The sequence below is a fragment of the Meriones unguiculatus genome, chromosome 19 (genome assembly GCF_030254825.1).
Source record: "Meriones unguiculatus strain TT.TT164.6M chromosome 19, Bangor_MerUng_6.1, whole genome shotgun sequence".
Classification (NCBI taxonomy): domain Eukaryota; kingdom Metazoa; phylum Chordata; class Mammalia; order Rodentia; family Muridae; genus Meriones; species Meriones unguiculatus.
The window spans coordinates 21,132,795-21,148,564 of record NC_083366.1 but is presented as its reverse complement, the minus strand read 5'-3'; positions in this window follow the sequence as shown (position 1 = coordinate 21,148,564).

Sequence of the window (15,770 nt, the reverse complement as noted above, 5' to 3'; positions counted from 1 at the left end):
AGAAATTTCCACTTCACATACATACGTGTACACACATGCACACATACACATTTTGGGTTTATCTTTTCTTCTTCTTTTCATTGGCAGTCAAAATGTTTCTATGGTATCTCCATAATCCTGAATTTCCAACTTTGTAGAGTTGACAGTCTACAATCCACTAAAAAATACTGCTCAAATATCTTTTTCTTTGAATGCCATTTATCATCAGAAATTTTATTTCATTTTATTTCTGTAAAAAACAACAGACAACCCAAATCTGATAAAAAATCAGTATTTCTCTACCCACACTCATACTGCACACTCATACACACACACCTGTACAAACCTGCACATATATATAAGTATGTTTATATTATATGTATATGCAATACATATAAGTATGTAATGTGGAAATATTAATATTTTCATCTTTTTTCATAGAGCAAGCCCAGGAATGTTTCTGTAATATTTATGAAAACAAACATGACTTCTTTTTAAAATCTGAGAGAAAAGCTTAAGGCTCCAGTTTGCAAAGGTTTCAGATGTCTAGGTGAGGGCAGAGGGTATGCTTTAACATGGTGTGAGTCCTTGGTGTACATGAGTTCAGCCTAGGTTCAGTCTCAGCATACACAAGAAAATACCCTGATGATGATTGTATCGATAATATGATAACACATTTTGACTGGATTGTCTTCAAATTTGTGCAGTTTATCCTTGTTGTTTAAGGCTGTGAGAAGGGTCTCATGAACTAGGGAATCCGTAATCATTGAGGACGGTCCTCATTATCATGCCTGTGTCAGCTGGCACACTCAGGTATTGTTGAATCCATCATCTCCCTTTGATTCTGTAGTGATGTGTCTTGTTTAAGGCTAAGCTGAAAGTAAAGACAAGACCAATTTCAGCTCCCTTTTCTTTTGGTTTCATTTACTATTTCTAAATCTCAAGTGGATTTTTCTTCTCTTCCTCTTCCCCTCCCTCTCTCCCTTCCTCCCACCCTCCTTTCTTCCCTTCCTCCGTTCCTTCCTTCTTGTCCTCCCTTGCTTCTTTCTTTCTTTCTTTCTTTCTTTCTTTCTTTCTTTCTTTCTTTCTTTCTTCTTTCTTCCTTTCTTTCTTTCTCCTTCCTTCCTGCCTTCTTTCCTTCTTTCTTTCTTCCTTTCTTTCTTTCTTCTCTCCTTCCTTCCTTCCACCCTTCCTTCTTGCCTTCTTTCTTTCCTTCTTTCTTCTCTTCTTCCTTCCTTTCTTTCCTTCCTTCCTTCTTTCCTGCCTTCTTTCTTTCTTCTCTTCTTCCTTCCTTCCTTCTTTCCTTTCTTCCTTCTTTTCTTCCTTCTCTTTCTTTCTTTCTTTCTTTCTTTCTTTCTTTCTTTCTTTCTTTCTTTCCTTCTTTCTCTTTCTGTCTCATGTTGCTCAGGTTGGCTTCTAATTCACTAAGTAGCTGAGGATGACTTCAAACTTCTGATTCTCTTTCCTCTACCTCTGCAGTGCTGAGATTATGTGCATATACGACCATACCCAGTATTTGCCTTACTGGGAATCAAATCCAAAGCTTGCTGGGTAAGCAGTTTTCCAGCTGAGCTCTATTCCGAGTCCCTATTGTAAACTTTGGATTAAAATTCTTTTCTTGCAGGCAGCTTCAAGGTTTTCTCTCTCCCTTTTTCTTGTGTCTCCTGGAAGCCCGAGTGTCACTTGGGGCTGGAGCATATATTTTCTAACCATGGTGAAAGACTAATGTGTTTATCACTTGTTTTAACTAAAAAAAAAAAGTGATTGTGCATTCATGCATGTGCACACACACACACACAAATGGACTGCATACCATGTTTTTACTGTTCAACTTTAAAATATCATTAAATCTTTAGGTGGCAGTGATGAACACCTTGATCCCAGCACTTGAGAGGTAGGGACAGACAAATATCTGTGAGTTCAAAGTCAGCCTGGTCTACAGAGATAGTTTCAGGACAGCCAAGGATGCACAAAGAAACCCTGTCTTAAAGAAAAAAAAAAAAAAAAAAAAAAAAAAGCTTTATCAAGGAATCATACCAGGGCTAGAGAAATGTCTCAGTGATTAAAAGCACTTGTATTTGCTAAACTAGGTTCAATTCCCCAGCATCCACATGATATTTCACCCTGTCCATAACTTCAGTTCTCGGGGATCCTGATGCCCTTTTCTGGCCACCAGAAGTACTGGGCACACATGGTGCCCAGTCATTTGTGTGAACAAAACACACAGACAACAAATAAATTTAAAATATTTTTAAAAGAATCATAGTAACTACATGTAGAGACTCATCAGTTGGCTGTTGCTGTGTCAAGACATTCTCAATCTAGCATCTAGAGTAGCAAACTCTTAATAAACACTCAGTTCAATGAGTATTTCAGATTCCAAATGTTTAAACTGAAGTCTTTTAAGTTACATTCCTCTTTTTTTTTCTTTTTTATTAATTACAGTTTATTCACTTTGTTTCCCCCCAAAAGCCCCTCCCTCCTCACCTCCCAGCCCCACCCTCCCTCCCCCTTCTTCTCGCTTGCCCCTCCCAAGTCCACAGATAGGGGAGGTCCTCCTCTCCTTCCTTCTGATCTTAATCTATCAGATCCCATCAGGAATGGCTGCATTGTCATCTTCTGTGGCCTGGTAGGGCTGCTCTCCCCTCAGGGGGAGGTGATCAAAGAACAGGCCTAGCAGATTATATCAGAGGCAGTCCCTCTTCCCATTACTATGGAATCCACTTGGATACTATACTGTCATGGGCTACATCTGTGCAGGGGTTCTAGGTTATCTCCATGCATGTTCCTTGGTTGGAATATGAATCCCTGGGGAGACCCCTGTGTTCAAATTTTTTGGTTCTGTTGCTCTCCTTGTGGGGTTCCTGTCCTCTCCAGATCTTACTATTTCCCACTTCTTACTTAAGATTCCATGCACTTTGCCCATCAGTTGGCCTTAAGTCTCAGTGTCTGCTTTGATAGTCTGTAGGGCAGAGCCTTTCAGAGGCCCTCTGTGGCAGGTTCCTAGGTTGTTTCCTGTTTTCTTCTTCTTCTGATGTCTATCCTCTTTGCCTTTTGGGATGGGGATTGAGCGTTTTAGTCAGGATCCTCTCTCTTGATTAGTTTCTTTAGATGTTTAGGGTTTTAGTAGGTTTATCCTATGTTATATGTCTACATGAGTAAGTATATACCATGTGTGTCTTTCTGCTTCTGGGACAACTCACTCAGGATGATCCTTTCCAAGTCCCACCATTTACCTGCAAATTTCATGATTTCTTTATTTTTCATTGCAGAGTAATACTCCATTGTATAAATATACCATAATTTCTGCATCCATTCTTCAGTTGAGGGGCATCTGGGCTGTTTCCAACTTCTGGCTATTACAAATAAAGCTGCTACAAACATGGTTGAGCAAATGTCTTTATTGTGTACTTGAGCCCCTTTTGGATATACGCCTAGGAGTGGTATGGCCGGATCTTGAGGAAGTGCAATTCCTAGTTGTCTGAGAAAGCGCCAGATTGATTTCCAGAGTGGTTGTACGAGTTTACATTCCCACCAGCAGTGGAGGAGGGTTCCCCTTTCTCCACAGCCTCTCCAGCATGTGTTGTCACTTGAGTTTTTCATCTTGGCCATTCTGATGGGTGTAAGGTGAAATCTCAGGGTCGTTTTGATTTCCATTTCCTGAATGGCTAATGACATTGAGCATTTCTTTAAGTGTTTCTCTGTGAATCAAAGACCTCAACATAAAACCAGACACACTAAATCGGTTAGAAGAAAAAGTGGGGAATACCCTTGAACTCATTGGCACAGGAGACAACTTCCTGAACAGAACACCAACAGCACAGGCTCTAAGAGCAACAATCAATAAATGGGACCTCATGAAACTGAAAAGCTTCTGTAAAGCAAAGGACACCATCATCAAAACAAAACGACTGCCTACAGATTGGGAAAGAATCTTCACTAACCGTTTATCTGACAGAGAACTAATATCCAGTATATACATTCCTCTATCTTTACTTTCCTTTGAAAACAGAGACGTTCTGATTTGCAAGACGGTCTTGGACTCACTCTGGAGTGCAGCTAGGTCTAGAACTTGCCATCCCCCTACCTTTAGTCATCTAAGTAGCTGGGAGCATAGGCATGTGCCACCAGCCTTAGTACCCAAGTGTCAGTTCTAACTACTTAGCTCTCTGCCTTAGGCAGAGGCATATGGCGGAGTCTCATTTCATTCAACAACTCAATAACAAAAAACACTAATAATGACAAAGGGTTTCAGTATTCTCACTAGAACCTTGCATATTTTATGGACTAATTGTTTCCTATTGTACTCTCAGGAACCTCCGTGGACCTAGCCCCCAAAATATTCAACAATAAACTCTCAAGCAGCAATGAAAAGACCCCAAGGATCTAGACAAGTCATATACTATAAATTAAATCATTCAGGCCTCTTTTTTTATATGTGTGTACACATGTTTACATATGTTTGGATGCATATTTGTGGTAGGAGATGTGCATATTCATCTGTGTACATGCCTATGTAGAGGCCAAAAGTTGACAATGGGGGGGTCCTGATTGGTTTCTACTTCATTTATTGAGAAGGGTTCTCTTGATGGAACATAGATCTTGCCAATTTGACTCATCTAGCCAGGCAGCTTGCTCTGGGGAAGTCATATTTCTACCTTCCACATGCTGGGATTACAGGTAGGCCATCTCATTTGCCTGACCTTTATGTGGGTGTTGACGATCTGAACCCCAATCTTCAGGCTTGCACAGCTCATGTTTCACCCACTGACTAATCTCCCCAGACCCTCCCCATCTCCTTTTTATATAAAATAACTTGTACTTCTGTCTTGAAGCAAAATGTGAAGCAATGAAGGTAAAGGAGACAAGATAGCAACAGTGGCCTTGAGACAAACAGGATCGTACCTCATATGAAGGAGACAGACTCTTCCCCAACCTCATCCTGGCAAAAAACAGCACATTTTCTCAGCCACAAATGATAAATGGTGACAAAGGCGTAAAGGAAGTCTGACCTGAAAAGATAATCAACCTAGAAATCCAGTAACTGAAAAACCCCAGAGAGGGATTGAGTCTGCCACCAAATCTCTTCTTAATTTTGTTAATCAGACATTTGTCAGCACAGGGCACTTTTTTTTTTTGCAAGTGTTGAGAAAATCAAAGCACAGGAAGGGGGTCTGGGACATGTCTTATTACATCCTTCATCACTGGGGAACATTTCTCAAGTTGACTCCCTAAAAGGCATTTGGGCTTCTAGCTCATGTCTGAAGATAATTATTTCTGTCATAATGAATAATTTAACCCAACTCCCACCCTCAGACCACTCCTAGCTTTCAATAAAAGGAGACACATTGCCAGGTGACGTTTCAGCCTCTCAATTTTATGAACGTGGTCTTTTCTTTTCACAAAAGTAACTCTTGGCCAGTTACGTGTTGCTTTTGCCTGCCTTGTGTGTTGAATGTTCATGTAAACATTTTCATCAATCTGGAACAAGTCACCAGGACTTTCCTTGAAGCCCATGACCTTCCTTCATTCCTTCGCAGATAATAACCAATTATTTCATAGACTTGACCTCAGTTAGCATTTCTCTGTGTCCCTGGGCATTGTTACATTGTTGCAGGAGCATCCCTGCACACAGGTGGCATGGTGGGTGGTGTGCAGTTCAACTGTCCCTTTACTGATGCTTTTCATTTTTGCCACATGATTAAAGTGTTTTCTCCAAAGATATCCCACCCTAATGACATCGTCAACATATTGGCTAGTTACTCATCAAAAATATTTTAATTAACTAGTTTATTTATATCATATGGATATTTATTTTACTCAGTGTAGTAGAGTTATTTCCAATCATCAAATGTTTTGATATTTTAATTTACTCAGGTATAGTCATATGTGGGCCCTTTTAAATAACCCCACCTTACTTATAATTTTTTTTTTAGTTTTGGGTGCATAAAGACATCACAGGAAATATCAGGAATCAGTCACTATGCCAAAGAATTCTGGAGCTTATTGGCAGATTTAGAAATACCTAGGAATAATATTTGATCACTAGGTGGACTCACTGTGCACACAACCTCAAATTTACATTCATATTTATTACTATAGCTATCTCTGACAAAATTTAAAAGAACAACTGGACTGAGAGATGGCTAAGTCAACAAGATGCTTGCCCTTGTAAGCATGAGAACCTAACTTTGATACCCAGACCCATGGGAAAACAAAACGGTAATAGTGCAGTGGCATATGCTAGGGACACAGAGAGGTGAATCCTGGGATCTGCTGGCCAGTCTGCTCAGCCTGTGATGAGTTCCAGGCCAGTGGGAGCTCCTGACTCAAAACACAAGGTGGAGAGCGTGTGCTTAACGATACCAAGGTTGTCCTCTGACTACCATACACACATGCATAAAGGTGCTCATACATCCACATAGATGCAAGAAACTCATGTGGACACACAGAAGCACACAACTCAAACACACAAGAATATTTTTTAAACCCCATATTTACAGCAATACCTCCAAATTTACTATACACTATAGTCATTATTCTAGTTCGCTTCTTTGCCTGTTTTTGTTTTGTTTTGTTCTTGTCTCTTCCCCCATATTTGTAGATTGTCTCTCTGAGAAGACAAAAACTGGCTTCTGTGACAATGCATATGCTTGCTAACTAGATCACTGCCCCTTTGTTACAATTCTCCCTTGCTACTGACCCTCTGGTAAGATAGCAGATTCGCTTTTATAATATATATGTAAGTATAATATATGCATGTAATATATGGCATACTGTATGGATCACATGATGTGAGTTCCCTCATTACCTTGCTGGACTTCAAAACTATGGAACACACATGTCTCTCTGTCTCTACACAGACTCCTTTCTTGCCTGGTGGAAGAGCTTCAACTGAATGTATCAGCTAACTTTTTTTGCTCTTGCCTCATTCCCAATGGCTGTAAATGTTTGATGAAAGCATGGGTATGAGTGAAGACTTAATAAACCATGTAGATTTTCCTCTGAGCTAAGATACTTGACTGAACAAAATTTCTCTCTTAAAAGAGGAGTATGACGGCCCAGTTTCCTCTCTTCACCCACTTCTGCTGTCTACTCTATTTCCCCTCTGCATGACACTCCAGCACCCTCCCTTAGGCCCTCCTTGTTACTTAGCTTCTTTGGGTTTGTGGACTTCAGTATGATTATCCTGTACTATAGGTCTAATATCAACTTATATGTGAGTCCATATCATGTATGAACTTTCTGGGTCTGAGTTACCTCACTCAGGATGATCTTTTCTAGTTCCATCCATTTGCCTGCACATTTCATGATTCTTTGTTTTTAATAGCTGAGTAGTATTCCGTTGTCTAAATGTACCACATTTTCTTTATCCATTCTTTGGTTGAGGGACATCTAGGTTGTTTCCAGATTCTGGCTAGTAGGGATAAAGCTGCTATGAACATACTTGAGCAAGTGTCCTTGTTGTATGGTGGAGCATCTTTTGGGTGTATGCCCAGAAACAGTATAGCTGGGTCATGAGGTAGAATTATTCCCAATTTTCTGAGAAAGTGCCAGATTGATTTCTAGAGAGGTTGTACAAATTTGTACTCCCCCCAGCAATGGAAGAGGGTTCCCCTTTCTCCACATCTTCTCCAGCATGCATTGTCACTTGAGTTTTTGATCTTAGACATTCTTAGTTTAAGATGGATTCTTAGAGTCATTTTGATTTGGATTTCTCTGGTGGCTAAGGACACTGAGCATTTATTTAAGTGCTTCTCAACCATTATATATTCTTCTGTTGTGAATTCTCAGTTTAACTCAGTACTCTATTTTTAATTGGGTTATTTGATTTGTTGATGCTTAATTAATTAAGTTCTTTGCATATTTTAGGTATCAGCTCTTTGTCTGATGTAGTGGATGAGGAAAGGAAACTGGGCAGGAGATGAAATGGAGAGGGAAACAAGGATGGGGATCAGATGTGGGAAGAACAGGGGTGAGAGGTGAGAGGGTTGGGAACCAAAAGGGAAACTGGGCTGCTGGTGGGGGGGCATCTCTTTGTCAATTGGAGGCCTGAAACAGGGTAGTCTCTTGGGAGGATATAGGTGTGATTCTAGCTGAGACACTTAACAGGCAGGGACATAAAGACTGAAGCGATCACCTCCTAGCAAGGGAGGACTAGTGAAATGAGGGGAATAACAACCCACTGACAAAACCTGTGATCTAAAAATTACCCTGCCTACAAGTGCAAGGATAGGAGGAAACAAAGATTGAGGGAAAGTCCAAACAATAATGCCCAACCTGAGACCCACCCCATGGTAGAGAGCCAGCCCTTGACACTAATAATGATACTCTGCTATGCTTGCAGACAGGAGCCTAACTTTGACTGTCCTCTGGGAGGCTCCAGCCAGCTCCAGCTCCAGCTTCAGCTGATCAAGACGGATGCTGGGACTTACAGCCAAGTATGGGTCAGAATCCTGTGGACGTGTTGGGGGGAAAGATGGAAGGACCTGGAGGGGAGAGGAACCCCATAAGAAGACCAACAGCAACAACTAACCCACTCCCATGGGGGCTTTCAGAGACTGAGACATCAACTAAGGAGCATGCATGACCTGGACCTAGGTCCCCTGCACCATGTAACCAATGGGCAGCGTGGTCTTCATATGGAACTCCTGAAGAGTGGAGGTGGGTTCTAATTCTAATATAAACTCTATTGCCTGCTGTTGGATCACTTCCCCCAGCGGCAGGGCTACCTTGCCTGGTCTTAGGGGATGAAGATATGCTCAGTCCTGATATGAGTTGATGTGCTGGGGAAGGTTAATACAGGTGGAGGGTGCTCTCCTTTTCTGGGGGCAAAAGGAGAAGGGGGAAGGAGGTGAAATGGGGGAGGCTGGGAGGAAGGGAGGGAGGGGCATCTTTGGGATAGAAAGTAAATAAACTAATAAAAAATTGAAAAAAAAAGAGAGAGAAGTATCAGTCATAGTCTCTGGGTGTGGCCTCATGGTACCATTCTACTCATCCATTCACCATCTTGGGACCCAAACTTGCAGGCCCACTCACATAGCCCTTCTCTTACTCTTGTCCCTATACCTGTCTCACTCCCAGACTCTGCCATACTAGGGCAGGACTTACATTGGTTTCTTGGACAATGGTGTGGCCTACAGTGTAAGACATTGACAGTGTCATCCAGAATATTCTTCTTACATATTGTTTTCTAGAACACAATGATAAATTATGCATAATAGGTCAAGTAAATTATCATGTATATTCATCATCTTCAGGAAGGCAAAAAGAGATGCCTATGTTAAACAGATATGGTTATTCATTTGGTTGCCATGACAGGTTTCCACAAGCTAGATGACATAATCAATAGAAATAGAACTTGTCTCATAGTTCTGAAGGCTGTTACGTCCAAGATCAAGGTTTGGCTCCTTCTGAGGCTGAGTGAAGAATCTGTGGCTTATCTCTCTGTTTGGATAAACAAAGGGATGTCTACTCTGTCTCCTCATACAGCTTTCTCTCTAAGTCTAGCTCTGTTTTTAATTTCATCTTTTAAAGAAGATTTATTTTTTTATTGTAATTATGTATGTGTTTATATCTGTGGGGGGTATGAGCATGTGAGCACAGAGCACAACATGGATCCCCTTGGAGCTAGAGTTACAAGAAGTTTTGAGTTATATCACATGGGTGCTGGGAACCAAACTAGGTGTCTTTGCATGAACAGTACATACCCTTAACCACTGAGTTATCTCTTCAGACTCTCAATCTCATGTTTTGATAAAGACACCAGTTATATAAAGTTAGAACTAATGAATTCTAAAGATCTCAAATCAATTTGATTGGCTCTGTCCTTTGTCCCCATTGCCAAGTGACATCACACTGGGAGATACAAGGATGAGGACTGCAACATATAGGTGTGGGGAAAACAAAATTAAATCTACACCATCAGTTCCCTAATTGTGGAGCCAGTCCTTCCATCTCATGACTCCCTAATCTTCAACATAGTCTTTCATTTTTATTTCTATTGTTGTGCCAATTTACTAAAAGAAACATGTATAGAGAATATCAATTACAGGCAGCTGTCATGGGTCCAGCCAGGAAACAGCATGTCACTCATTCTGTGTTGACCAGGCCCAAGTTTCATGGTGAGGGACTTGGGATGGAGAGTATAAACTAAGGGATTGTTCTAGAAAGGAAGAATTGGTTTCTGTGATCATCTAGGTAGAGTGTCCTTGGTTTGTGTGTGAGAGAACGTGACTCTACATGTGTGGAGACCACCTGATCGTGTCCTGATCTATCACTCTCCACTCTACTCCTTTGAGACAAGGTCTTCCCCTTAACCTGGAACTAGGCTGGCAAGCAAGCATACAAGCAAACATGCCATCTTCCTGACTCCATGATCACCAGGCAGTCTTCACAACTCTGTATTTCTTATCATTGCCATGTTTTAATCACTAATGCATTCTCTGCTCAGAGAAATTATATTTAAAAAGTAAGGTATATTGTGGCCTGGTGTGGCTTATAGACTTGAGTACTTCAGAGATTCTTGTCTGGCTCACAACCTAACACATTCTACTAGCATTTCCTGTTGTTTACCTCCATGGGTTATTCAGATATGGATTAGAAACTAGCACTCTGGGCCAGCAAGATTGCTAGGGAGTCTTTTGTAGTTACTTGCCATACAAGCCCAGCAACATGAGTTCCATTTCTGCAATTCATGTAAAGGAGTGAAGAGAACCAGCTCCACAAAGCTGTCCTCTGACCTCTACTACCTCCTCCCTATAATACTACATACATTTTTAAATGTTTAAAAGAACTCCAGTATTCTCCTGGGAGGTCATTCTTTCCTTAGGGCTCCAGTTAGCTCTATTTTATTCTAATGATAACTGCAGCTACCAGCCTGGCAGGGCTAAATAAAGAACATTATCTTACAAAACTGAAACTCACTGCTGGAATTTTTTTTCTAAACACCATTCTGCATAACAATATTTTTAATGGGGTGATTTCCTACCAACTGGCTCACAAAACTCCTGTCATTTTTTTTTTTCTAAAAAAGCAGAATTAAATAATACTGGGCAGCTGAGTGTGTCAGGCATAGATTACAGATGGCAGGAGGGCAAAGACATTGTGTGGTGAATAAATTACAGCCTTTTATTGTACAGCTAGTGTTTGAGGTAGGGGAAGGAAGGCTGAGGCTGCAAGAGAAAAGTAGCTTCAGATGACATTGAAATCCAGTCCTTGAGAGCTGAAAGTGCACCTGAGAGACAGCTGCACTGCTGACAAGGATTTTCTTGGCCACAAAACAATATATAGGGGCTAAGGAGTTGGCTCAGTGGGTAATAAGGCTTGCTGCTCAACCATGAGGACCTGAGTTTGAATCCTCAGCACACACATAAAAAAGTAGGTGGGGCTCATCACTTATCTGTAACCCTAGTATCATCAGGTTCAGAGGCAGGAGGATGGCTAGGACTTGCTTGCTGCCTGGCTAGCTTCAGGTTCATTGAGAGACTCTGCCTCAAAGAATAAGGTGAAGAGTGATTGAGCAGGACACCTGGTATTTGACTGTGTGTAGATAGATCAAGGGTACTCACCACGTAAGCCTGATAACCTGAGTCAGACCCCCAGATCTTATAGTGGAAGGAGGGGACCAGCTCCCAAAGATTGCTCACTGACTTCAACATACATACTGTGGCATAGATGTGCCCGCACTCATAAACACAATAAAGATAAAATTTTAAAAACAACAAAATTATTATTACTAAATATTTATAAGTGCTCAACCTGCCAAAAAAATTTGGGGTTTCCTATGAGGATATGATAAAAATACATTTTTCACATGTAGTTCAAAATAAGAAAAAAAAAACAAAAACAAAAAGAAAAGAAAAGAAACTGAAGAATGAGATCTTCTAAGAGGGAATATTGTAATATTTAGAGCTTGGTGAACTCCGTATTGGTAAAGCCAATTGTATCATAAGATAAAATGTTGTTTGCCCACTGAAATTACAGGAAATTATATCTGCTGGTCCTGAAATACATTCCTGAAACAAAGCACACACAAGACTGTACAACATGATCCCATTTTTTCACTCGTGCTCAGAGTAAAGCACAGGAGATGCAGGAAGGGGCTGCACAAGGCTGCCGGGTTTTCTTCTGTTCTTTGGTTTATCTCCAATTCCCATTTCTTCCAAGGACACACACACTTTAGTGTAACGACAAAAATAGAAGTTGTTATTATAATGTTCTTTTGTGTGTGCATATGTATATTGAGGCAACAGGATGTTCTTTGCTGTCATTCTTGAGGCTCCATTTTGTTTGTTTGTTTGTTTGTTTGTTTGTTTTTGCAACACGGCCTGGAACTGACTGGCCAGTGAACCTCAGGGATGCACCTTTTGCTGACTCTCAGAGGTAATCTCTGAGGATTAAACTCACATTCCAGTACATTTTATTAATGGAGCTTTCTCTTCAACCTGTGGTGCTGTTCTTGAGAGAGAGAGAGAGAGAGAGAGAGAGAGAGAGAAGACAGAAGGCCTGTAGAGAAAAGAGAAACGGAGGGTGTGAGCATTTCTGTGTCAAGCTGTACACCTAAGTCAGAGCAGGCTCCTGGGAGGATATGAGGGAGATTCAAGCAAAGACTCCTGGTAGCAGAGGCCATAGAGACTGAAGAAGACACCTTCTAACTAGACTCCTAGTAGAGGGAGAGGAATACTAACTTACCCAACAAAAAATTTACCCTGCCTACAAGATGTACAGAGATAAAGATAGAGCAGATAGAGATTGAGGGAATGTCCAACCAATGCCTGGCCCAACCAAAGACCCACACTTTGGGAGAGTGCCAGCCCCTGACACTGTGAATGATACTCTGCTAAGCTTAGCTCCTGACAGGAGCCTATCAGAGTTGTCATCTGAGAGGCTCTACCCAGCAGGGCCTCAAAACAGATAGTGGAACTCAGCCAGACATTAGGCAATGCTCAGGGAGTCTTATGGAAAAGTGAGGTGACAGGAGTTCCACAAGAAGACCAACAGAGCCAACTAACCAGAGCCCAGAGACACTTGCTGAGACTAAAGCATCAACCAAGGACCATGCATGAACTGGACCTAAGCCTCCTACAAAGATCTAGCAGATGGACAGCTTAGGCTTCATGTGGGTCCTCTAGTAAGGGAAGTGGAGACCATTTCAGACACAAACTCACTTGCGAGCATTTTTATCACTTTCCCCTGGCGACTGCCTTGTCAGGCCACAGGGGAAGAAGACATGAACATTCCTGATACAACTTGATGAGCTGGGGTGGATAGGAAAGGGAGTTCCTTCTATTTATTTATTTATTTATTTATTTATTTATTTATTTATTTTGAGGAAAAGGAGAGGAGAGAGGTAGAGGGAGGGAGGGTGGAACTCAAGGGAAGGAAGATGGGGCTACAACCAGGATGTAAAGTGAATAAAACATAAATACATTAAACAAACAAAACAAAATAGAGTAGCATGGAGAGATGAGGTGGTATGTCTCGCCAGGATGATATAAAAACAGTCTACTTCCTTGGCCTAGGACTGTAGACCAACACCAAATAAAGGTGGGAGTCCACGCTAGGCTCTCCATCACTATCTGACCCCTTGCATTGAGTCCTCTGGTGTGAATCTTTGTCAGTTTCCTTCAACCCTCTGACTCTCCCCAAGAAAATATCTTTGATGAAACCGGCGCTGGATCAGTGAGCAGCATCTCTGATGGTAGTTGAGGTGGCTAGGGCAGTATGGGGACCACTGTCTCTCTCACGGGGTTAAGGGCTTCACTGGGTTCAAGCCAGGGCTTGGTGGATTTCAGCACCTGCCAGCAGCAGGCATTTTAAACACGTCGCTGTGGAATATCCTTATTTGAATGCTGTACGGTCCCCCAAATGTCTTATGGCTACATAACCATAGATATCCTTGAAATTATTTAATCCCTAGACCTGAGCATTTCCTGTAAAAATCCTGCCTGACTGCCAATAGCTCCAGGCAGGCTTAGACGAAAAGGTTAAATTAAAAGAATTGGGCTAATTAGCTTAGCGAGAAGGAAATTGAAGAGAAATTTAATATCTATCTTTAGGAATCTAGAAGATCATTATAAATTTTTACAGCTCTTCTCAATATTCAGAGAGAGCAACATTTGTGACGGAGCAAGAAGGAATTGAATGAGACATAGTGCAGAACTTTCATACAATGCCACTATATTAAACTACCGAAAAAAAAAAGGTATATGTATTTCTGGAATCTTTCAGAACAGCACAGACAAGCCCTGTTCAAATCTGGCCTCATCCTGGATCAAAGAATTAAACAAATGCCCTCTTGTCTTTCTCTCACACATACACATCTGTAATTCTAGCTTAACTCCCAGTTCTGGCTCTCAAAGGCTTCCAGAGAATCACACCAAAATAACCATCTAACACTCGGTGTTAATTTTTCTAAATGCCACATGTCCTAAGACGATGTCCATTGCATTTATAGAACGTTGTAGACTCTGGAAATTCCGTAAACATGACAGTCAAGGCACTTCTCGCTCCAATGACATCTAAGACAAACATAGATGCAGCCCCGTGGGAGAAAAGGTTTGAAACCTCTTATCTCCTACCACCAATCACGCAAATAACTAAACTTCTGTCTAACGTCAAGCAATGAATCCAAAATTGTGCATTCAGATCTGTGCGGTCCTTCTCAGTGTTGTACACACGCTGTAATATGAAGGGAATTCATTTCTTTTCCCCAGACCAAGTGAAAAATGTCCTTCTTTGTTTAATGCTGTTCCAAGACCTAAGTTGTAATCGAGCCCCAGTAGTCAAGACGTTAAACACGTATACTGAAACCATCCGGGGGTATTAACCACACCCCAGTGAAATGCAGGCTGGTGGCACATTTGATTAAAATGTTTTCCCACTTACTTAAGACTCAGCACATGAAAACATTCTCTCAACGCTTTGGTGATGAATGCCTTCCCTGTACAGTTTTCTGTCGAGTTCCAAGCCTTCCCCTTGGGCCCCAGCTGCTGTGCATAAAGCACAAGAACTGAGCAGGCAGCTCAAGGGACAGCAGCTTTGCTGTTTGCTTGTTTGTTTGTTTGTTTTTCGTCTTTGAAACCCTTCAGGAAAGCTCCTTGCAAACTTCTGTACTTCATTCAAACTCCAGAGTCCCAGAGCAATAATTAACAATTAGCTTTGGCGCCAAAATAAAGCACTACTATCTTTTGGCTGAGAGGCAAAGACAACACAGGAGGCGTTTAACATTAGTTAATGAATAATTATTAATTAATCAATTCTCCAATAAATAGCCATGTTCAGTTTTGCCAGAGACTGTTGACTTTCAAATTGTTCCCCTATTATCAGTAAAAACCAATTTAGGAACTACATGATGGCATCAATTTCTTTCTTCTTTTTTTTTTTTTTAATGTCACCCTGGAAAGGCAATCATAACTGAAGTGGCACACAGCTGCTCAAGGGGCCTTCTATATGTCTTCAGAAAGCATTTCCAGGAGATTCTTCACCCCTAGCCTTGGTGTTCTAAACATAGGATGGGCACAACTAGGCAGTCATGAACTCAGAACACTTACCTGGTCTCCTACAGGGATTTAGAAAGTCCCCTACTTGACAAAGACATTTGTACATGGCAGGCTTGCTCACCCTAAAATCCTAGCATTAGGCAGTATTGTTACTTATAATTTGAAAACTGCTCATGTGTCTACTTGATTTGTGGGCCTCTTTGAAAAGCAGGAGGCAGCAGCTGTCTGCATCCCCAGTTTGGTCCTGGATGGGAGGTGACTGTGTGTTCAAATATTGACTTGCGACTG